This window comes from Notolepis coatsorum (assembly GCF_963971535.1).
Source record: "Notolepis coatsorum genome assembly, chromosome: 9".
NCBI classification, from domain to species: Eukaryota; Metazoa; Chordata; class Actinopteri; order Aulopiformes; family Paralepididae; genus Notolepis; species Notolepis coatsorum.
The window spans coordinates 38,182,013-38,206,947 of NC_140173.1; positions in this window are offsets into that span (position 1 = coordinate 38,182,013).

The following is a 24,935-nucleotide window of genomic DNA, read 5'->3' on the forward strand; positions in this document are numbered from 1 at the left end:
ACAGCGCTTCTCTTCAATGCGCCTCAGCCTCTCTGCCTCGGAGAGGATGAGGGCACCCAGTTGCATCGGTTCGTCACTCAGGTTCTCTCTTATGTGCGAAGGTGGGAGGGGTTCGACACCGGAAGAGGGACGGAAGAGACCTTGAGATGAGGCTCCTCTCTCGCGCTCCCTCTCCCGATGTATATTATCGATCTTTATTGCCAGGTTGATGAGGAAGTCCAAGCGCTCAGGTAGCTCACGGGTGGACAGCTCATCCCGCATGCGCACTGAGAGCCTCTGTGCAAACAGTACGCAGCAAGGAATCTCCGGCCAGGCCGTCTCCCGAGCCGCAATGCGAAAATCAATTGCATAATCCGCAACAGTGCGAATGCCCTACCGGCAGGACAAGAGTCGACTGCCGGCCTCATAAATGGAAATCACCCGGGAGGTGTCAAATACATGACGCAACTCCCGGGTGAAGGCATCCACACTGTTGCAGATCTGCGATGCATTCTCCCATTCGGCAGTAGCCCAGGAAAGTGCTCGGCCAGTGAGCAAGGTGATTATATAAGCTACCCGAGCCACATGTGTGGGGAAAGTGCGGGGTTGTAGCTGAAAGATGAGAGAACACTGAGAGAACACTGAGTGACAAACTCACGACATCCTTCTGAAGATCCTCCATACCGGTCCGGAGGTGGCAGCCTTGGCTCGTGGATCTCCTCTCTCCTGTGAGGTCCCAGCTCTCCTCCCCCGCTGGCTGGCGGACGTTCCTGCTGCGACTCCCCTGGCTGCTCCCGACTCGGCTGCGGTGGACCGGACGTCGTTGACTGCCGCCACGGCCGAATTCGCCGCCTCCCGGGAGGATATGGTCAGGTCTCCTAGCCGACCCAGTTCCACGTTGACTGCCGACTGGCAATCGAGCACAGCTCTCAGCTGTTCCCGCTGTGCGATCATTTCGTTTCTTATTTTCCTCCATGGAGCTCATTATGGTCGAGGCTTCTGTTATGGTTGCGGTGCAGGTAAGCAATAGACCTGTCGCTAAACCATGGCCCCAAATAGAATTTGTCCAATCATATCACAGCGAAAATCCTTGCTGGCAGAATACTCGGACATCACCTGAAACGCTGTTTGTATGGCGCATCAAACCAATACCAGATGTCTGTGATCTAAACCACTGTGACGAGTTCAGTTTCTATGTTTATTATCTAGCTCAGTGGTTCTCAAACTTTGTACACCAAGTACCACCTGAGAACGTAGCTGGCTCTCCAAGTACCACCATATGACCGGCGTTAAAATACAGTCTATTCAGCTATGCACAGTTCACGCAGGAGGCAAATGTATTCCTAATACCATTATTTATTGTTAACTTTTGTCAGACACAGCCACAATGTACAAAGGGATAGCACTATAACTAGCAAACGCTTCCACACAACTCATACAATGCAAGGGGCATTGAGAACATAATAACTAACATTCTCACATAGCAAGGAAGAAAATTAAGAACAACTGTATTTCAGCAAATGTACTTAATTCTCTTTCTCTATCTCTCTCTCTCTCTCTCCCACTCTCTCTCTCTCTCTCTCTCTCTCTCTCTCTCTCTCTCTCTCACACAGCAAGCAATTGTCCGTCATTCTCTCTCGCGCACACACACACACACACACACACACACACACACACACACACACACACACACACACACACACACACACACACACACACACACACACACACACACAATTATTTGGTTACAAAAACTTAATTTCCTGCATTCTGGTGCAGGAATTTTTGAAATGTTACCCTTTAAATGCCAGTGTTTGTGATGGGCATCACAAATTATTGTAAAAAAGAAAAGAAAACACATATTCAATACATTTTTGAATGTTTACCCTTTAAATGCCAGTTTGTGTGATGGCATCACAAATTATTGTTAAAAAAAACACACAAAAAGTAAAATATTTACAATATATCAAATGCAAAGTACATTTTTCTGGGGGGGATTATTACAGACTAGGCATGTGTCAATGATTAAATGATTAGCAGCAACACATATTTTGATGGATTTTTTGTAATGTCAGATTTAACACCAACTATTTTCAGAAAAGTGGGAGTATTTCATTTTGTATCTGACATTACAAGAAATCTAAAAATAAATGGTTATGATCAGGGCTGAAGTTGAATTAAAGATTTATGACTGTTTAGACTGCATTACTCTCTGTCACAGTGATCTCCTGGTTGTTCCCCACTTAGATTATCTAACTATCGCGCTGCCGCAACCAGAAACACTGGCCTGGCCTGCTTCTAAGTTCAGTGGCCTGACTGCAAAAAAAAAAGTAAAAAAAAATAAAAAATAATCTAGCTTTTTTGGAAATGTTTTCAAGTACCACCAGCAGTACCACCAAGTACCACTAGTGGTACGCGTACCACAGTTTGAGAACCACTGATCTAGCTAATATCTGATGGTGAAACAGTGTGTGTGGGGTACCTGTAATTCGGACACCAGGTACCCTGAAAGACTGGATGGAGGAGTATATTTTACGAAGCCCAAAAGAAAATCAACAAATGCAAGCGATGGATTCTGCTGTGTCGTCGACTCACACATTCACACACCGACGGTGGAGGCAACCATGCAAGGTGCCAACCTGCTCATCAGTGTCTTGCTCAAGGACACTTCGACACGCTGCCCGGGAGGAGCGAGAATCAAACCGGGAACCTCCGGATTACCAGACGACTGCTCTACCTCCCAAGCCACTGTTGCAGACTCGCCCCCTATTACTAGGTCTATTTTATTATTAGGTATTTCTACTTTGGTCTCTATCACTATACATTTATAGTTAGTGTAATCAATAATTTGACCTGATGTACACTAGAATGTGCAGCATACCATTCTCTGACGTCTCACCCCTTTATGGAGGAGGATTGTTGGCATATTTACCTGGGTAAAAAAAGAACCAACATAGCATGTTTACAAAAGAGGTGGATTATTCTGGTTGCAGAATGACAGCTCTCACTTTTTTCGTCATTCCCTCCCCCATCTAGTGACACAACTGTCGGGTCTAGCTCGTATACCGCGTTGGACCACTAGACGCCATCGCCTTTTAACATGGGGATACGTGGCTGTGTTTGCAGGCCTAAAGCTATATTATATATTATAGCTATGGATCTAATAATATGGTCGATTGTCATTGAGTTTCTTCTGGTCAAGATGCAAAAAACTGATAATTTTTCCATCCATACATTTCCGTTTTATACCGTCGTGAATATGAGTGTAGTTTCAGGGTAGTCTGGTGTCATTTCCAAAATGCTCCGTAATGGCCGGCAACGTGTATTCTAGTAAACGCATTATCGTTTCTTCCCTGGACCAGCTACTGTTCTCAAATCAAATTTAGATTATCGGTATTAAGTTTCATCATGGATGCATGAAGGGGGGGGGGGGCGCCCCTCCGTGCTATGATCGCAACCAACGGAACACGCCACACACACACACCACACACACACGCCCCGATCAGCATGAAGAAATGTTTGGATGAACGCAATATTGATACCATAGTCCTTACCTTGACCAGGATCTGTCCCGAAAAGAATATTCCAATTATCTGATCGCCATTCCAAGTACTGATGTCGATCAAGGTGCCAACTTAATCCAGCATTGAACATGAACCCGACCCTCGTCGATGCATGCGTTATAAGCGTTTGGCTTGACCGAGTAGTTAGACCCCGCCCGCAGGCCGCACCTCGGCCCAGACACCAAGCCACATCGTTTCAAACGGAGTACAATGACGGCCTCAAGGCGTTAGGCGGCGGTATTGGACATTTGAGATCTCAGACCCATCCCCAGTGATAACACAGGCTGCTGGCATGTCTTTATGAATGGAAATATCGAATAAAAGAAACAACGATGAAAACCCGACTATACTCTGGTTTTCGGGGGTCCTGGCGCTCAACATTTGGCGAGTTAACCCTAGATCTTAGATCCTAATATGAAAAACGATGTGATTTAATGTTCTATGTCTTACCTTGACTGTCTATTTTGCTGCTATCTATTTTATGATTTATGTCTGCACTTTATGCATTGCTCTTGATCTGCCAATGTTGTGCTCATTTTATGCTTTTTTATGTCTTTCTTTTTTTTACTACTGTGAAGCACTTTGAGCTGCAATTCTTGTATGAAAGGTGCTATACAAATACAGTGTATTATTATTATTATTATTATTATTATTATTATTATTATTATTATTATTATTATTATTATTATTATTATTATTATTATTATTATTATTATTATTATTATTATTATTATTATTATTATTATTATTATTATTATTATTATTATTATTATTATTATTATTATTATTATTATTATTATTATTATTATTATTATTATTATTATTATTATTATTATTATTATTATTATTATTATTATTATTATTATTATTATTATTATTATTATTATTATTATTATTATTATTATTATTATTATTATTATTATTATTATTATTATTATTATTATTATTATTAATTATTATTATTGTTTGCTTCGTTAATTAAAGGGTGTGCATTTAAGTGTTCTCTAGTGCCTTTTGTCCGCTTTAAGGTGGTGGTATAAGTTAAAGGTTGTGGTGTCGAAGTAAAAAAAAATGCCTACCTGGGCTGAGCCCCGGATCTCCTACAATCCTAAATCCGCCCGGCACAATACATGGTTTCAGAGCTTATTCTGATCAAGGAATACATATTTGGCTCTAATGAAAGCTCTGCTGATGATGAGTTGAGTTATGGACAGAGGGGATAGGTGGGTATCTTCCACCATACTCCATCCATCTGTGAAAGTTGGAGACATGATCAACCCTGGTTGCTTCAGCAGGGTGGGTTATTGGCCCCAGATGCTGTTTTCACAAGGTTGTCTGACTGCTTTGTCTGAACTCTCACCCTAGACCTGTCCGGTTTGGTAAAACCTGCTAGGATTTTCCTCCTACTGGCATAGCTCTCAGGCAGGGGAGGAAACTAACTTTTTGGCTTACCAGCCAACTGGCGAGTATCTGATTTTTTTTACCAGACAAACTGATTTTTTACCAGCCAAAAAAAATCGCTAATTGTGATAATTACTTCTTTGTATGTCTTCGTCTAAATTGATTTTCAATCATAGTAAAAATCACACCGTGTCTCTACTCTTTAAAATATTTATTAGCATAAAACATTAATAACAGTCTCTACTCTTCACAATATTAGCATACAACATGTATTAATCACACTGTCTCTACTCTTCAAAATATTAGGATATCACATATTAACATGAAAGAGGGAACTATTCTGGACTGGGTTGGGCTGAACTAGGCAGTGAAATATGCTGGGCTGGGCTGGACTAGGTTGGACTGGGTTGGGCTGGTCTAGGTTGGACTGAGTTGGGCAGTGAAAGAACCAAGCATTTCACTGTAATGTAATAGCTAAATAAAACAACTTGACTTGTTACATTTGCACTCTGGTTGTATGCCAAATGTATTCTGGTTGTACTGTACTTGTGCTGTAAGATGACAATACATTGGAACCGAATCGACAACGCTAGGGGTTCAGCAGGTGTATTCTGAATGCCAAGTATGACAACATCACCGTTGTGAAGGGCATATGGGCGAGTGGTGATATGGGGGGAAACCCGGTAATAATAAAATGTCACTCGGCTGCATTTAAGCAAAGCCGCTCAGTATAGTCCACTATGTTGAACGAGCGTTATGGTAGCTTGTTACATGCTAGGTAGCTAGCCGGCTAATGCTGGTTGACTTGTCATTCTCATCCGACTCGAAGGAGACGCGTCGCATGCTGTTGTTCGCCCCCATGTCAGACCGCACTGATATCCGAAAGCGACGACTCTACATGCAATTATTTTCATCCACTGATGTGTTTTTGTCTAAGTTTGTCTACATTGTCCGCGCGCAGTGATCTGTCCACTTCCCCTAGATGGGCGGCATCTTCTAGAAAATGAGTGTTCATTGGAGGAGCTTAGAGCGCATCTGTACAACGATGATGTTCATTGGTTATGGTTGGATTATTATGAGGCGCAAATGGGAGGAATCAAGGGGGGAGTCAGAGTTCGGCTTGTGCCAGTGAGCGAATCAGCAGATTGCCGAATGATTTTTTTGTTTTGTTTTGTAATTACTAGTACTCGCCAGACTGGCGAATGCTCTTCATGAATTACTTGCCAAACGTAAAAAATACTCGCATTTGGCGAGTAAAGTGGCCTAATTTCCTCCCCTGCTCTCAGGGTTCACTGACATACTCAAGCCCCTTACCACGACAAGGTGAACAGTCAAAGGGGATTTTTTTTTTTTTTTTTTTATTTATATATTTTTTGTAACTTTTGTATAACTATAGTGCTTCAACAAATAGCACTCCAAAATAATAATTGATCAACTAGTAGCCTAATGGCCTTAAGGGCAGATTTGGAGCCAACAGCATCTCCCTTGGTGAACACCCACTCTTGCAGAAAAGTCTCAACCTGAGCTTGGCCATCAGGAATTGCAGTCTTAAGGTCATGCAGTAACTCTGGTGAGGCGACCAGGCCAGACTGTAGTGACCTCAGTGTAGGTGAGGAGATGTCAAATTGGTAAGCTTCAAAATCCCTCATGCATGCCTGCAGGTCCTGAACTGCTTGCTCATCCTTCTTCATCCTCACTGGCTGGCATTCGACATGTTTCCTGTGATGACGCTGGCACTGGAGGCCCCGCTTCAAAGTAGACTTCACCCTTGCAACGTTGTTTGCATTGCTTGTTGTTGAGAACAGTTGTTTCTCATTCTTTAAAAGCTGAGTCCATCCTTGCTTTAGCTTTGAGTTCAGATTCATAGTTGTTTCTATCCAAAGATTGAGGGGCTGGCACGAGTAGGGTAGCCCTGTCATCGACTGGGTAAAGTGATCGTTGAAGAACTCCATTTCCCATTTGTTCATCTGACAGTGAAGAGAGCATTGCCCAGTAGTCTGGCAACCACCTCCCATAGTCATGGTTGTCGTATGCCATCAGTCCTGGCAGCATGTTGTAGGTTGACAATAGGTACTCAGAGCCATTTCTTGCATGACATGCATCAAGACATTGTACAAGTGGGTCAGATCTCCAAGAACGAGACCCAAAAGTCCCCCATGTCTGTGCCATGCTTCTCATAAACTCTGTTGATCAGCTCCTTCATGTCACCATCATTCTCACGATCATAGTAAGCTGTCTGTAGAGCCTCTTGAGTTTCAGTCAGTGCATTCCACAGAATGTTGAGGTTCTCCTTGATGTCTTCCGATAGTTATTTGTGCTCAAGAATCTTTGACAGTTGATTTTGGATAAGAACCTCTCTCAAGAGCAGGATGCATGGCACGCCCCGTCTGTAGTGCTTTCCTCGTAGTGCTTGGTCTACCGACCCCTCCACTACTACCCCTGCTGTAACCAGAGTGTCTGCCATTCCAGAGCCCTTGAATCTCTTGTAGATGGCATAGATGTAGGACATCAGCTGGTGGAAAGCTCAGAGGATTGGGATGATGTCCTTGAACATTTCTGGATTCTCCGCCTTGAGCTGAGTGATCGTCTTGTAGGTGGGCAGGTCACCAACAAGAAGGAGAATGGAATATTCTTCAGCCGCATGGCCTTCACATGTTTCACCATGATGTCATTCACCACTGACTTGCTTGGAGGTTCATTGTATGTTGTGTGGTAGTAAGGCTTGCTCTTGTTGGGTGGTGGATGACAGCAGGACTGGGCACCACTGTATCCTGGAACTCGCTGCTCTTCAGGTGGTGGTCTTCTACCATGATTGTCTACACGAGACAGTGCATGTATCACAGAGCGAGCACGCTGCAGAGCTGACCCATCCACTGGTGGATCTACCCTGGGACAAGCAAGTGGCTCACTCTTGCTACCAGGGGGGCATCTGTACTGGCAAACCTTTGTCAGTTCTGCACACTTCTGCTTTAGCTGTACAGAGATTTCCTTCTTCTTGGTGAGTGTTTCAGCAGTCTCTTTGCCTGGTTTCTTTTCATAGCTCTCTGGCTGCACGTACATGCCATTTGTTTCTATGGGCTCCTGTAGAGTCACCTGTCATAGTGTCAATCTTGAAGTCGTCATTGTTGATGATCACGATAGCTGGCAAGAGCTGCGATCTCCTGTGGGCAGGTTGCTGATGCCTCCACATCCATCAGAGCCCAGTGGTCATAGAGGAGCAGTGTATCTGCATAGCTGATGCAGACACCACTCTTGTGCAGAGTGTCTACCAGATCTTTACTCCTTGTCATGCCATGGACATTTACGCCCAGGTTGATAGCAGTGGTAGTGTGCTGTCCAGTGATGTGGTACTGGATCATGGAGGCCAGACTGAGTGTGGCTGGGCTGAGGTCAGCAGTTTTCCTCTCCGGCTGTTTTAGCCAAGTCAAAAGCTTCAACAGCAACTCACACAACTGTTTGCCTTCCTCAAGATGATCAATGCGAGGTGGCCAGGGAACAGTAGGAGTATCTTTGATTTTCTTTGATAGCCGTGGTGCCAAGTTCTGGAGGAGCTGCTCATCGCTGATGTCAAGAGATGACACTGCAGCCTCTATGTAGTCACCACCACCCTCATCATAGACCCTCATCATAGACCCACTCGCTCTTGTTAAGTTCACTCCTGTCTTTGAAGCCAATTTTATCTTGATACTCATTAATATGCAGACTTTTGACATAAGATGATTTGACCTCGCCCACTGGATAGCCATAGTCACTGACGATGTGTCTGTAGTCTGCTAAAAGAGACTGCAGTGAATGGATCTCGCGCTCATCAAAGATGACAGTATCAACGTGTCTAAAGAACAAATTATTTGCCTCTGAGAGAGACACACTCTGGAGATGCATAGCATCATCTGTCTTGAAGACTGTGTGGTGGATATGCTTCATCCAACAGGCATAGTAGTACAATATACCATTTGCGTAAGGATCTGACAGTGCTGTCGTTGACTCAATTAGTCGTGTGAGACGATCCCTGAGCTCCTCATCTTCTATGAGGATTGTGTGGCGCTTGAAGGAGCACCATGCTGACGGTGTGTTGATTCTTACCAGCTTGCCTTGTTTCCTGTTCGGGTGCCTCATGTCCGTACCTTGCATACACCACACACATTTTGCCCAATTGATCAAGTCCTGGCCAGTTTTAGGCTTTTAATTGTATGCTGTCCCATTTGCCCTGATTTATAGTATCGGTGGGCTTACAAGGCTTGCCACATTTTAGGACACATTCATAGGACATTGTGTGCTTTGTCTTTCATTGGGAGGGAAAGCAACTCGCGTAGCCGCTGGTGGTAGCGTTTCTAACACATTAGGAGTGAATGGGATCCTTTAAAAATTAAATAGGCTTACGCTTTGAGCATTGCATAGTTAGTAACGTTAGGTTTTATATGTTCTTGATGGTAGAACTATCTTTAGACTAGTGAATAACGTTTATATCCTCAAACAAAGTGTCTTAAAGTGTGTAACGTTAACGTTAGTTAGAGAAAAAGCGAGTTTGCGCAAGTGCTGACACTCTGACTGCTTCACAGACTGACTGAGCTTGACTGAAAAAGGGGCGTTGCAACAAGGTCAAGATTACACACTCTTACACACACAGAGACACACCTACACACATGCACGCACACACACACAGGCCTACAGTTCAGTACAGTGCACACCGGAATACAATATTCCCTCACAAACCGAGACATTCCCACACAAACATAGATACATTGTATCATCTTGTGGGGGGCTGGGAGAGTGGCATAACACATTTTCTTGCAGCAACACCAATAAATAGCCACGGTTTGGATTCCTGTCAAGTTTATTCTGATAAATTGATTTATTTCCATAATACAGTTCTAAAACCAACAAAGCAGTTTACTCAATAAAGCCTGTTATAGTCAGATTGCATACATATTTACCCATTTTCTTCAATATGGGGAACAGCATGAATTAATATAATCCTATTTTCGATTGAATAAATAGGTATATTGTGTCTTGGGGCCATATGGGTACATATAAAATAAGGATTGATATGGGGACTGGTTATGATAAGTTAGTAATGAAGTACAAAACAAAACTGGATAATAATCCTTCTTTTTTGGGGTGGTTGGTTACACAGCGGGTCCATTCGGACCCAGCGTTTTTGTTAACACGATGTAAGATAAATAAATAAGCAGCGCACAAGGGTTAAATTCAGCTCAAGCAACTAACCGTGCTAGCTTTGCATACAGAATACTATTTTATGTTAGGCTATAGTGCAAAATAATGTTGGTTCATTATGAAAATGTAATGGGATGAACTGGACACTATATTATCAGTAGCCTACCCTATTTAGTGGAAAACTGCAAATCAGCAACTGTTGTTTATACACAAACATTGACTTTATTGACCTCGTAGATTACTTCTGTGTACTTATACTGTATATTATTCAACTCATTATGAGCAGAGCTTTCATTGGAGCCTAATATGAAGGCTCTGTGACGATTTTGAAAAAAATCCCTTTTGGAGCTCTAAATTGGCAGCCATCTTGCATTTGAAGGTCAACAATAGGTCAAATCATTATATGAACACCAAATATGTATTCCTTGATCAAAATAAGCTCTGAAACCATGTATTGTGCATCATTGTAGGTCAAACCATTAAAAGGTTAATTTCCACGGCAGCCATTTTAGATTTTGGTCTCTCACAAATTTCCCCCGCCTTTTTAAAAAATACACCCAGGCTGAATTTGTTTATTAACCCTCCTAGATGACAAATCCATTGAGCAACGGACCTTCGCTCTCCACGGTCACGGAAGTGCCACAGATGACCCTACTATTAGGCTATTGTCATTCAACATAATCACCCCATATTCACACTCACAGTAAATAAAGTAGAGTATAGTGATTAAACACAAGGCTCAACCCTTGTCAGTTACAATACATTAATTGCAGAGACATGATGGTGACTGAAACAATTATGCACCACTATTACTCAGCATGACAGGATGCTGCATCACAAAGACATTGCATAGCTCAAATTATTGTCATTACCAAAGAAACAAGAACAATCTCACAACAACCAGTAACATTTACTCATACGAAAATGATAAAACACAATCAGGATTCAACTGGCTTCGACACGCAGATTGCAGCCAAGCTGTTGGGCTTAAATGTTCAAGGAGCCAGACGGCAGAATCTGAACATCATTCATACCATGCTATAGGACCAGATCTGGTGTCAGCACCATAACAGTACCATGCTATAGGACCAGATCTGGTGTCAGCACCATAACAGTACCATGCTATAGGACCAGATCTGGTGTCAGCACCATAACAGTGACCAGACACATCTATTCAGTTGATGGCACACGTTATCACAGATTAATACACATTGGTGACAGCACACCAGATACAGATTAAAAACATAATCATCAACAGCATATTGACAACATTATCCATGTGTTTTGCAAAAGGAAATCCACTTTACGCTCTTCAATCCAACTCACTCACTACAACTCACGTTCAAAATCGTCACTTGAAAAATAAAGCAAAGCATCAAATCAAATGTATTTGTATAGCCCGAAATCACATGGAATTTCCCCCAATGGGCTTTACGAGTCAAGAAGAAACATCATAATAGATCCAGGACAAAAAACACCATAAAATCCACATAATCACCCCAGACTTTCCCCAATGAAGATGAGGAACAACTCACTAAAACCTCGCAATGGGCAATAAAAACAGCGCGTGGAGTGGAGAAACCTGAGATGGGCTGTTCAAGGGTGGATCACGCAACAGGATGACGTGATAATTTTTTTTTAATGTAGATATGGTGTACATAAAAACCTTGGAAAAATTTCGTGCTAAGAGTAAAAGCCTACCAGTTTGTATCCAATGTCTCTTTAAACCAAGATAAGGAAAGTATAATTTAAGAGGGTTATGTATTCTCAAAACATGTAAAAAAGTAAGAACTAATGTAAAAGCTAGATGTGTTTAAATTGTGGGTGTTTAACTATGGAATAACCTCAGTGACGGGTTGAAGTTGTGTACTTCTCAGGGGAGATTTAAAAAAGCCTTAAAAAATTTAATAATTCAGGAGTACAGTTTTGAGTAAAACATAAAAAATAAAAAAATATATATCTTGCAGCATATTTTAATATTTTTTTTATATTAAAATATATTTCGTTTTAAAAATTGTGAAGGATAGGCAAAAATAAGCATGTGCTTCAACCTATTCCTTTTTTCGGTCATTGGGTTTGGATTTTGTGTGTGAGCTTGCTTTGAATGTGTACATTTGTGATAAAAAAAAATGTTGTAGGTCCACACAAGTGTGTTTTTGATTTGTTGTAAACAAAGACCGAAAATAAACTATTCATTCATTCATAATAGTGTTGCTATGGATTATAGATGGATGGAGAATAGAACAAGCAAATAATTGGTATGTATGTATATATATACATGTAATAAAACACATATACATACACACATACATGGTAGCAATAGTATCTAAAGTACATAAGAACATTAAAAATGTTTAATAAAATAGAACTAAGAACAAAAAAGCATAGGAATAGGCACGCTAGTATGAAAATAAGATAATGGCTAGAAGACGAGGCTCGGAGCAGAAAGTCTCAGTCACATTCCCCCTGGGGCAGGATAACTGCTCGGAGCAGAACGTCTCAGTCACATTCCCCAGGGGGCAGGAGAACTGCTCGGGGCCAAGTGAACATTTCTATAATTATCTTCACATAGAAATGAAAAAAAGAAAAACCAATTATATAATAGAAAGTGCTCAAATGGTGGTCGAAATACTATATTGAAGTGACTGCGGCTTCAGCTGAATGTAGTGAGAAACACACCCACACACCTGTCAATGACGACATAATATGCTCGAACTTTCAGGCTATGGAGACCTGCGCCAGGTCTCCATAGCCTACTTTCACTGTGCGTCACTATGTTTGGGGAGCTATATCTATATTCTATATTATAGCTATGGAGACAATACTATGGTCATTTGACAGTGACTTTCTTCTGTCGAACATGCAAAAAAAAGATAATCTTTTCATGTATACGTTTGCGCGTTATCCCGTGGTGAATATTGTATAGTTTAGGAGTGATCCGGGATAATTCCTGAAAAGCTGAGGGTAGCACTTTATAATAACACCCTGTTATAATACATTTATAAGGTATTTGTAGATAATGAACTAATAAGAGTACCGTTTACCTCCAACATCTGTTCTCTCCCCTCCAGGTAGGATTGCATCCAGCTCACTGATGGACTATCAAAACCAATTGCTTTTAGCTTGTCAATCAGAATGGAGTGATTGACAGTGTCGAAGGCCTTTTGTAGGGCCAGCATGACCATGCCGCAGTATTTGCCCGTGTCCACCTCTTGTTTGATGTGGTCGTTCAAATAGACATGTGTCAGTGGAGTGGGATGTTCTAAAGCCAGATTGGACTTCGTAGATTCGATTTTTTTTCCACAAGGTACTTTTCGACCTGTTCGTAAAAAAAATGTCATGACTTTTGAGATGGAGGTAAGAATAGAAACAGGGCGGTAGTTGCCTGGGTCTAATTTGCTGGGTCTAACAAGATAAAAAATAATACTAAAATCGCACTAATAACACTTTAACATATTGGTAAACTAACATATTGATGATAATATACATTATAACTGCTGTTGTGACATGGTTACGATGTTTATACTTGAATACGTTTGAAAATAAAACGATCATTTTGTCAGACAGTCGGGAGAGATTGATTTATGACGTGTGATGGCGGACCGCACAGGCGGAAGAAGTTAATGAAAATATAGGCAATATTAAATTATGGAAAATATAATTTTTTGATTCTGGCCTCTGACCTCTGATACTGTGAGATGCATGGTGTGTGTAAGAGAGAGAGAGTCTGTCCGTCCACACACAAGCATCTGCTTGTCTCTCATACTTTAAGCCTATAAACTACAATAACGACTAATCGCATTCAGCCTTATTCAGTTGGTTTCCGCCATTAGTGTTTAATTGGATGTAGTCTGTGGTAGTAGCTGTGATCGGACAGCGCTAAACACTCCAGATGCTCCTGAGTATTAGACTCGCAGGCGGATCAGCCTCCGCCTGCGAGGGAACATAAGCAGTAACATTGTATTTATTATGCTGATGTAGTAGTGGACCGTGTCTGGGGAGGCTGCAGCCACTGATCAGATTGTTAGAGATTGTTTTTTGTGTGTGTGTGTGTGTGTGTGTGTGTGTGAGTGTGTGTGTGTGTGTGTGTGTGTGTGTGTGTGTGTGTGTGTGTGTGTGTGTGTGTGTGTGTGTGTGTGTGTGTGTGTGTGTGTGTGTGTGTGTGTGTGTGTGTGTGTGTGTGTGTGTGTGTGTGTGTCTGTCTGTCTGTGTGCGTGTGACTCTGTCCTGAGTGAATCTCGTAAACTACAGGGCCGATTTGGATGAAATGCTGCATGTAGGCGGACAGCAGGCCTAAATCTCAAATACTTTCCATAAATAAATTCCATATTCAGTACTAAGTTACACCTTTTGAAGAGGGCAATATTCCCCAGCGAATATCTTAGCTGCATCTATATTGTGCTGTCAGAACAGTCTTATGTTTGGAGGTTAAGTATGTAATGTTCGCTATTGCCTATTTAGGCTATGGTCATTGTTACAAAGGATCAGATTAAACCGAATATATATATTTATTGATTGATATATATTGCATAGTATTTGTATATCGTTTGATATCCCTTGTATATTCCTTGTACATATACACGGAATGTCCCTTTAGCCTAGTACAGACCATAATATTTCATTCTCCTATTGGACAGCGGTCCACAGGCGCCAGAGCCATGCCTCCGGAGTCAGGTTCAAGGCCACCGCCAAGACATGTCTGTACATGCCCGGCCTTGCCCAGGGATACGAGACAGAAATGAGGTTGGCACTAGTTTGTTCGCCGTGCATATAAATATGGCGCAGGTGAATACAGAAGTAGAGTTACCCAATAAGTTGAAGCCTCACCCACGATACTCCGTGCGGTGAAGTATGGCCTGTTTGGCCCCAAATAGAGCATTGAGACCGCGTGCGAATTAATAACTGAATTGTCAGAGTTTGGCGCTATACCGTCGAGTGCGACATATTTCTATTAAGTCAGTAATAGTCTATTTGTGTATAGTGTATCGTGCGGCTAAAGTTCTACAGTGACCAGCATCACCAACGCTTCATCGTACCAGCTAGAGTGCTTATCCAGGCTGGGCTGCTTTCATGGCGCTTTCACCCGAGGAGACCTAGACGAGAACCGTGTGGACATGTACACTGGATTAATCTACCCGACGACTACATAGCCCTTTGCGGCTGGATTATATTTGTTTTGGTCCTGTGATTTATGGAGCGGAGAATCGCCGACGCCTACACGTGTGGGATTTACCTGTGAGGAGCCACGTCGAGCCTGCGCCTCAGAGAGCCTGAGGCCGGCTAGCTTTCTTCACTGTGGAGCTACAGTCTACGGAGAACAGCTGTATTCGTCTGTGGATCAAGAGACTATTGCACCGTCTCCTGTACTTGGAGTCTCCTTAGTCATCGTTGACCAGACTCTCTACTACCGACAGATCCTCTACCCCTGCTGGCTTACAACCGGGGGGACCCTTCCAGTATCTCCCGCTATATATTACTAGTGTACCATAGATATAATTCCCTAAGATTCAGGTTGTATAATTACCTCCTGCGTAACCAGAGAATGGACATTCATTATTGATTTGCCTACGCACATTCCTTTGCCTTATAAGCGCATCCAAAGTATAATAGAGAAGTATATTATGTACCTTTTGCTGCAATAAATACTTAATTACCACTTTGTGTGGAACCGATTCATTGTGGGAAGTGTTCATCATATTTATATATCATGTACTGTATGGCCAGTAATTAAAGTACATAAAGCGGTAGTGGTTTAATGATACCATACTTATCAATACAGTCAGGGAATTGTACCCCTCAGTTACAATTGGTCCTTCGAGCCGGAGGGTAACTAGTGTAATATTAATATAGTGGTATTAATATTGACATGGCCTATGATGAACACTCCACAAAACGGTTCTCCTAAAGTAGATCGCCCGCAGCGTAGACGGCAGACACCTCAGTACTTAGAGGATTACGTTGCCAATATACTACCGAGCTTTCTACAGACGGTAAACGCGGAAAAAGTAGATAGTAAAATTATGTCCGACCCTATCGACCAGGCTACCCCGCCAATAGAGGCCCTAGTGGGTTCTAACGTAACTGACCAAGCTCACGGTAGGGACCAGGAGGGACCCGACATGACTTTACCCCCCGCCAAGACCGAAGAAGTAGTCCCCGGAGAGCTCCAGGATAAAGACAGCTCTCCAGGGATGGAACTCTACCCGCTACAAGAAGAGGAGAGCACCCCGGAGATGGATCTCCAGGACTCGCCACAGGAGAACAGATCTCCAACGAGTACTGCCAGGAGCGGATCACCTCAACCAGCGTCTTCCCCCAGCGAGGCGGACAAGATGCTGGCACAGGCATTCCTCGCCAGCCTAGCAGCCTCAATAGAGCGCGATCGACTCCAAGCACAGACGCTTAGTGAGCGCGAACATTCTTCCATGGAAAGAGAACACCTTCAGGCGCAGCAACGGAGCGACGAAGATCGTATACGTCTAGAGATTAGACGCCTTCAGACGGAAGAGAATATGGTAAGGGACCGGGCCGAAGCCCAGTGCGCCGCCGCCGAAGCCCAGCGCGCCGCTGCCGGTGCCCAAAGAGAAGCAGAGCGCGACCTCGCTCTCACCAAGCGCGAAGCCGAGCGCGACCGATTACAAGCGCAGATAATGGAGCAGCTGATCACCAGGGCAACACCCCCTCCCTCCGCACGGGGTTCCAGGGCCTCGTCAAGACAAGGGTCAAGGGCACCATCCCCTACCCGATCAAGCGACCCTGAGCCCGACCACCAGAGAGAGCCTATACCCCCCTCCGAACCCCTTCCCCGACCGGTCCAAGTGAGACCCAGCTACAAGGAAGAAACGGTCTACACCGCGGAGAGGCTAAATAGACGACTACAGGATCTAGAGGACCTGCCAGAGGAAGAAGAAGAGGGAGAGGAGGAGAGTCAAGCCCGACAGCAGCACAGTACTCCACAGGACCAGGAGGTCCAGTACAGCCCAGGCTCTACCCTCGCGGCTCTGCGCTACAGACCCCCGACTCAATTCACGGGTGAGCTTGACGCACGACCAGCCCCGAGGAACAGCACCTGGATACGCGGGCCATGGTACCCAGCAGGTACCAGCCCACCAAGAGGCGTAAGAGGAGACTCGCCTAGGAGGCCTCTCTTCCAACGCTCACCGATGTGCCAGCCATCCATGGCATCATACATTGGCACACCGACGTTTCCGGACTTCACCCACGAGAACAGAGCACAGTACACGGAGCTACGAATGTGCTTAGAGACAATGATGTCCGATGTAGCTGATGAACCGTACAAGTATGCTATCCTACTGAAGCACCTCAAGGTGCCCCGAGCGCACAATATAGCGCTGGCCTATGCCACCTCTACTACCCCATACACAGCGGCTCTAGCAGCACTCGACCAAAGATATGGACGCATATGGGACTACGTAATACAAGAGATAAGGCATATTGACCGCCTACCCCCAGCCACAGACAATCGCTCACTAGATGACCTGTCTATCAAGGTACAATCCCTGGTAGGGATGCTGGGGGCGCAAAGAGAAAAGGGTATGCACGAACTGTACGCAAACTCTAATGTCGAGAGGATTTTAGAGAAGCTTCCGCCCGCCCGACAAGAGCGCTTCAGGCGGCAAAGAGACCACCGTGATCCTAACGGTCCCGAGCCATCCCTCCTAGACCTAGCCGACTTCCTGGCGAGAGAAGTCAACAGCCTACGGTTGGATACGTTCATGCGGAGCACCCCAAGCTCCAGAGAGGGACCTAGGAGAGCAAACGATGGCCGAAGATTGGTGACCGTCATGCACCAATCAGAATCAGTACCGAGCAGCAAGAACCACAGTACCCCCTCGATGAAAGAGAAGTGGAAGATGGTGTGCCCGTACTGCGAAAAGGAACACTGGTTGTCACAATGTGACACGTTCAAGAAGATGACCGCCGACGAGGTGAGTCAATGGATAAAGTCCAACCGACGCTGTTACCGATGTGCGCGCAGTCACATGGCAGCCGATTGCCGCTTAAAGAAGAGGTGTAGTCGGTGTGACGGAGCCCACCTAGATGTCCTACACGACAGTAACAGAAGAAAGCCTGCACCCTCAAGCAGCACAAAGGCAAGTGTTATGTACATTGACCCCGCCAGCAGCGGGGGCGCCCGGGTGCTCTTAAAGGTGGTCCGCGTAACACTGAGTTACCAAGACAAGGTCATGGACACTTACGCCGTCCTTGACGACGGGTCAGAGAAGACCCTTCTCCTCGCGTCCGCTGCGGCCCAGCTGGGGCTGCGGGGGAGCGAAAACCAGATGACGATTCGGACAATAAGAAGAGATCTAAAGACGATAAAGGGCGAGAATGTCTCCTTCACTATCGCAGCAAGCGGGCAGCCAGAGAGACGGTATAGGATTACTAATGCTTTCACCAGCCAAGAAATAGGCCTGTCGCAGTACACCTACCCCATCGCCAAGCTGATGGATAAATATGTGCACCTGCGTCAACTACCTATACCGCTCATAGACGGTGCCACCCCGACCCTGCTGATAGGCTCCGACCATGCAGACCTCATCGTCCCGATAGACCGGGTCCACACAGGGCCCAGAGGCTGTCCTGCAGCAGTCGAGACCCGCCTAGGATGGACATTACAAGGCCCCCTCGCTAAGTCTCTTAACCGAACAGCAGCCACTAACTGCCTCCACTCCAGAGTGACAGAAGAAGACACCACCCTCCTACAGCATGTCGAGAGGCTATGGACACTAGAGACAATGCCCTTTAAGAACGAAAAGAAAGACATTCGTTCCAAGGAAGACATTTACGCTATAGCCCTCCTCGAGCAGGGGACAAAGAGAGTCAAAGTCAACGGAGTGATGAGATACGCAACTCCACTCCTGAGGCGAGAGGGTATGCCTACCTTCCACGCCCCAAAAGAAGCGACGGAGCGGTATCTATTGAACACAGAGCGGCGCCTAGCCAGAGACCCCGCTCAAGAGACGGTGTACCGCGCTGAGATTAACAAGCTAATCACAGCGGGACACAAAGAAAATTGACATTAAAGAGGCCGATCAGACGACCGAATCATGGTACGTGCCGCACCACAAAGTCCACCACAACGGCAAGGATCGTATTGTGTTCAACTGCAGCTACCAGATCGGATCACAAAATCTGAATAAAGAGCTCTTGCCCGGCCCAACACTCGGCCCCTCTCTACTAGGCGTGTTACTACGTTTCCGCCAAGACAAGGTGGCCATCAGCGGCGACATCAAAGGGATGTTCCTGCAGGTGAGACTAGTGGAGGAGGACAAGCCCCTGCTGCGGTTCCTATGGAGAGAGAGGATCGGGGATGAGCAACCAGCCATCTATCAATGGGAAGTCCTCCCTTTCGGAACCACATGCAGCCCATGCTGTGCTACGTTTGCACTGCAAAAGCACGTCGCAGAGGACCCAGCAGCTGATGAAGAGGTCCAACAAAGTGTAGGAAATAGTTTCTACGTGGACAACTGTCTGCAAAGCGTCTCGACGCCAGAAGAAGCCGAGGCCCTTCTACTCAAGCTCCGCGCCTCCCTGATCAAAGGCGGCTTTGATCTCAGGCAGTGGGCCAGCAGCGACCCGCAAGTATTGCGCAGCCTCTCCCCCGAGGACAAGGCAGCAAGCAGCGAGACCTGGATGGCGACCATCCCAGGAGAAGCCCAAGAAATGACATTAGGACTAGTCTGGCGCTTCAAAACAGACTCGCTCCATTATAAACACACACCCCTGACCAAGGAGCAGGGAAGGTCGACTGCACTACCGACCACCAGACGGAGTGTATACAGAACACTCGCCAGACAATATGACCCGTTGGGATGTATTCTACCTTACACCACCAGGGCAAAGATGATTGTAAGAGCGTTATGGGACAAGGACCAGGGCTGGGACGACCCCATACCCGAACACCTTGCATCCACATGGAGAGAGTGGGAGACGGAACTCAGCTCACTCCCAGGTGTCAACATACGCCGCAGCTACTTCCCACCCACAGTGAGGCCGGAGACGTGCCAGATGGACCTGCACGTCTTCAGCGACGCCTCCGAAGTAGCCTACGGTTCGGTGGCCTACTTGCGTGCCCGAGAGGAGGGAGGAGAAATACATACTGCTTTCATCCTGGCTCGCTCAAGAATAGCCCCACGAAAGCAACAATCTATCCCGCGTCTAGAGCTCTGCACAGCCCTAGCAGGAGCGCAACTCGCCACGTTAATCCAACATGAACTCACCATTCCGGTGCAAAGAACAATCTTGTGGTCAGACTCCACGACAGTACTCACATGGATCCGGTCTGATTCGTGCAGATACAAGGTCTTCGTGGGAGTCAGAGTCACAGAGATTCAAGATTTAACAGAAGTAGCAAGCTGGAGGTATGTGGACACAAAACACAACCCAGCTGACGTCATCACCCGGGGAATGTCCCTGGATGACCTCACCCGTCACAACCTATACAGTGACGCGCCAGAGTTCCTCAAGCTCCCGGAAGAAGAGTGGCCTACACCCACCCCACGGGAAGCGAGTAAAGAGGAGGCCGAAAACAAGAAATCTATGTTCTGTGGATTGAACACACTCGTCTCCACAGACCCCGACATAGACGATTGCCTCACCCTAGAGAGTGCGCAGCTAAAGACATTCCTGTGGCACCACCCAGAGGATCAGCTCACTACTGACATTACAGCAGCTGACTACGAAGAAGCAGAACTTCTTCTACTACAACGAGCCCAGAGAGACTCGTTTCCCGATGAGCTAGACTGTCTACAGGGAGCAAAGCCCGTCCCATCAGACAGCAGATTGCTCCACCTAGCCCCCGAGAGCGACGCCCATGGTCTCATCAGAGTGGGTGGTCGTCTGCGGAGAGCTCCAGACTTACCGGATGACGTCAAGTACCCGATAGTCTTAAACAGCCGACACAAGGTCACAGAGCTGATCATAAAGAAATACGACGAGGATGTGCATCACGCCGGGGCAGAGAGAGTCTTCGCGGAGATCAGACGTCGTTATTGGATACTGCAAGGGAGAGAAGCAGTGCGGCGCTTCCAGCGAACCTGTCTAGACTGTCGTAAGTGGCGAGCGCAGCCCAGTATACCCCGGATGGCTGACCTACCTCCCTGTCGCCTCCGACTCGGCGACAAGCCCTTTCACTCCACCGGTATGGACTGTTTCGGCCCGCTGTATATAAAGAAAGGAAGAGGAACCGAGAAGCGGTGGGGTATTGTATTCAAATGCATGACCACCCGAGCGATGCATATAGAACTCCTTCCAACCATGAGCACAGACTCATTCCTTATGGCCTTCCGAAGATTCACATCGCGGAGGGGCAAACCGTCTATATTGTTGTCTGATCACGGGACAAACTTCAAAGGCGGAGAAAGAGAGCTGAGAGAGAGCTTCCAAGCTATGGGCCCAGAACTTAAGACCCACCTCGCTCCATCCCAGATTGACTTCCAGTTTAATCCCCCGAACGCACCTCACTTCGGTGGAACTTGGGAACGAGAAGTACGTTCAATAAAGACAGCCCTGTACGCCGTGCTTGGGGCCCAGATCGTGGCGGAAGAAGTCCTAATGACAGTCCTCACGGAGATCGAGGGAGTATTGAACTCAAAGCCCCTCGGTTACGTCTCAAGTGATGTAGCAGATGTCGACCCAGTCACCCCCAACACACTCTTGATGGTGCGGCTGGACCCTGCGCTACCACAGACAATGTACAGGCCTGAAGAAGCGAACGGCCGAAGAATGTGGAGGTACAGTCAAGTATTGGCTGACAAGTTTTGGAACAGCTTCCTACTCCACTATCTACCATCTCTACAGACCCGCCAGAAATGGGTGAAAGAGAGAGACAATTTGACAGAAGGAACAGTCGTCATGATTATCGACCAGTCACTACCCCGAGCTATGTGGCCGGCTGGCCGCGTAAGCAAAGTGATCACCGGTGCCGACGGAAAGGTCCGAGCAGCCGAAGTGCTCGTCCAAGGACGGATCTACACCCGACCCGTGGCGAGGCTAATAGAACTGCCAAGGCTCCCCGATACTATCGATGACGACCATGACCCCATGACTTTGTGAACTGCCCGACCCCTCACAACAGACATTGAGTAGTGGATAGTGCGGTTAATCTGTCTCTGCTTAGCTAATTAGGTGGGACTAATTAGGAGGCGGCTGTTACAAAGGATCAGATTAAACCGAATATATATATTTATTGATTGATATATATTGCATAGTATTTGTATATCGTTTGATATCCCTTGTATATTCCTTGTACATATACACGGAATGTCCCTTTAGCCTAGTACAGACCATAATATTTCATTCTCCTATTGGACAGCGGTCCACAGGCGCCAGAGCCATGCCTCCGGAGTCAGGTTCAAGGCCACCGCCAAGACATGTCTGTACATGCCCGGCCTTGCCCAGGGATACGAGACAGAAATGAGGTTGGCACTAGTTTGTTCGCCGTGCATATAAATATGGCGCAGGTGAATACAGAAGTAGAGTTACCCAATAAGTTGAAGCCTCACCCACGATACTCCGTGCGGTGAAGTATGGCCTGTTTGGCCCCAAATAGAGCATTGAGACCACGTACGAATTAATAACTGAATTGTCAGAGTTTGGCGCTATACCGTCGAGTGCGACATATTTCTATTAAGTCAGTAATAGTCTATTTGTGTATAGTGTATCGTGCGGCTAAAGTTCTACAGTGACCAGCATCACCAACGCTTCATCGTACCAGCTAGAGTGCTTATCCAGGCTGGGCTGCTTTCATGGCGCTTTCACCCGAGGAGACCTAGACGAGAACCGTGTGGACATGTACACTGGATTAATCTACCCGACGACTACATAGCCCTTTGCGGCTGGATTATATTTGTTTTGGTCCTGTGATTTATGGAGCGGAGAATCGCCGACGCCTACACGTGTGGGATTTACTTGTGAGGAGCCACGTCGAGCCTGCGCCTCAGAGAGCCTGAGGCCGGCTAGCTTTCTTCACTGTGGAGCTACAGTCTACGGAGAACAGCTGTATTCGTCTGTGGATCAAGAGACTATTGCACCGTCTCCTGTACTTGGAGTCTCCTTAGTCATCGTTGACCAGACTCTCTACTACCGACAGATCCTCTACCCCTGCTGGCTTACAACCGGGGGGACCCTTCCAGTATCTCCCGCTATATATTACTAGTGTACCATAGATATAATTCCCTAAGATTCAGGTTGTATAATTACCTCCTGCGTAACCAGAGAATGGACATTCATTATTGATTTGCCTACGCACATTCCTTTGCCTTATAAGCGCATCCAAAGTATAATAGAGAAGTATATTATGTACCTTTTGCTGCAATAAATACTTAATTACCACTTTGTGTGGAACCGATTCATTGTGGGAAGTGTTCATCATATTTATATATCATGTACTGTATGGCCAGTAATTAAAGTACATAAAGCGGTAGTGGTTTAATGATACCATACTTATCAATACAGTCAGGGAATTGTACCCCTCAGTTACAGTCATCATCTTATCATTTGGGAAATTCTCTCATGAAACCTAATTCACGGAAATTATCATCTTTTCTGTGAATCTCTGTTACAACAACATTGACTAAGCTAAGCAGGGTTGTGATTATACAGTTACAGCCATTAGGACTGTCTACTATACTATCGCAGTGCCGACTGGGTTAATTTTGAGGTTGATTGCTGTTCTGTTATATCCAATCCAATCCAACTATATTTATAAAGCACTTTAACAGCCACAGGGGCACAAAGTGCTGTACAGAGGGAGCATATTAAAAGACTATAAGCAGCAAACATTTTTTTATAAAAGAACAAGAGTACTAAAAGGAAAAAAAGGTAAACATAGGCAACACAAATTTTAATAGATGAAAGTACTTAAAAATATTTAAAAGCAAAGGACACAGTAACAAAATGATACAACAATAACACAATAAAACAATAAGATCATAAAATCAACAAGCTACATGGTGTCGAAAGCCATAGAGAAAAGGTGGGTCTTAAGTAAGGAGGCCTTTAAAACGGGGCAGTGATGAGGCCTGCCTAATCTGCAGCGGCAGCTCGTTCCACATTTTGGGGGCGACAGCGGAGAAGGCGCGGTCCCCCCTGAGCTTACGCCTAGTTTTAGGCACTACTAGGAGCAGCTGGTCAGCTGACCTGAGAGAGCGGGAAGGTGCATAGAACTGCAACAGCTCAGAGAGGTAGGGTGGGGCAAGGTCATGAAGAGCTTTAAAAGCAAATACAATTATTTTAAAATGAATCCTAAAATGCACGGGGAGCCAGTGGAGTGAGGATGAAATCGGTGAGATGTGCTCATATTACGAGTTATATGCCACCAGTAGGCGCAAAGTGTGCAACTCGTGAAACATTAAAGGTCCCATGTCTTATAAATAGCCTTTTCCAGTATTTAGCATTGCTTTCGAGCAATGTGGGGTCTGTGTCTCTAATTCTCATTTTGGCTTATCAGTCCAGATCATATGTCACGAGATCCTCCCCCACTGAACTAAGCCATTCTGAATTTCGCGTACCTGTGACGTATAAGAATTCTCATCTGCATAACTAACTAACATAACTAACTCTATGGTTGTAGCGCACACTCAACCATTCGCTCAACAACAGAGCGAGTGGAAATACTGACACTTCCTCAAGCGGGTTGACGTGGCGCGGGTGCCGACAGAGAGAGAGCAGAGAACGAGCGAGAGAGAGGGAGAGAGAGAGATAGAGAGAGGGAGAGAGAGAGAGAGAGAGAGAGAGAGAGAGAGAGAGAGAGAGAGAGAGAGAGAGAGAGGGAGGGGGGGGGGGGGGAGAGCA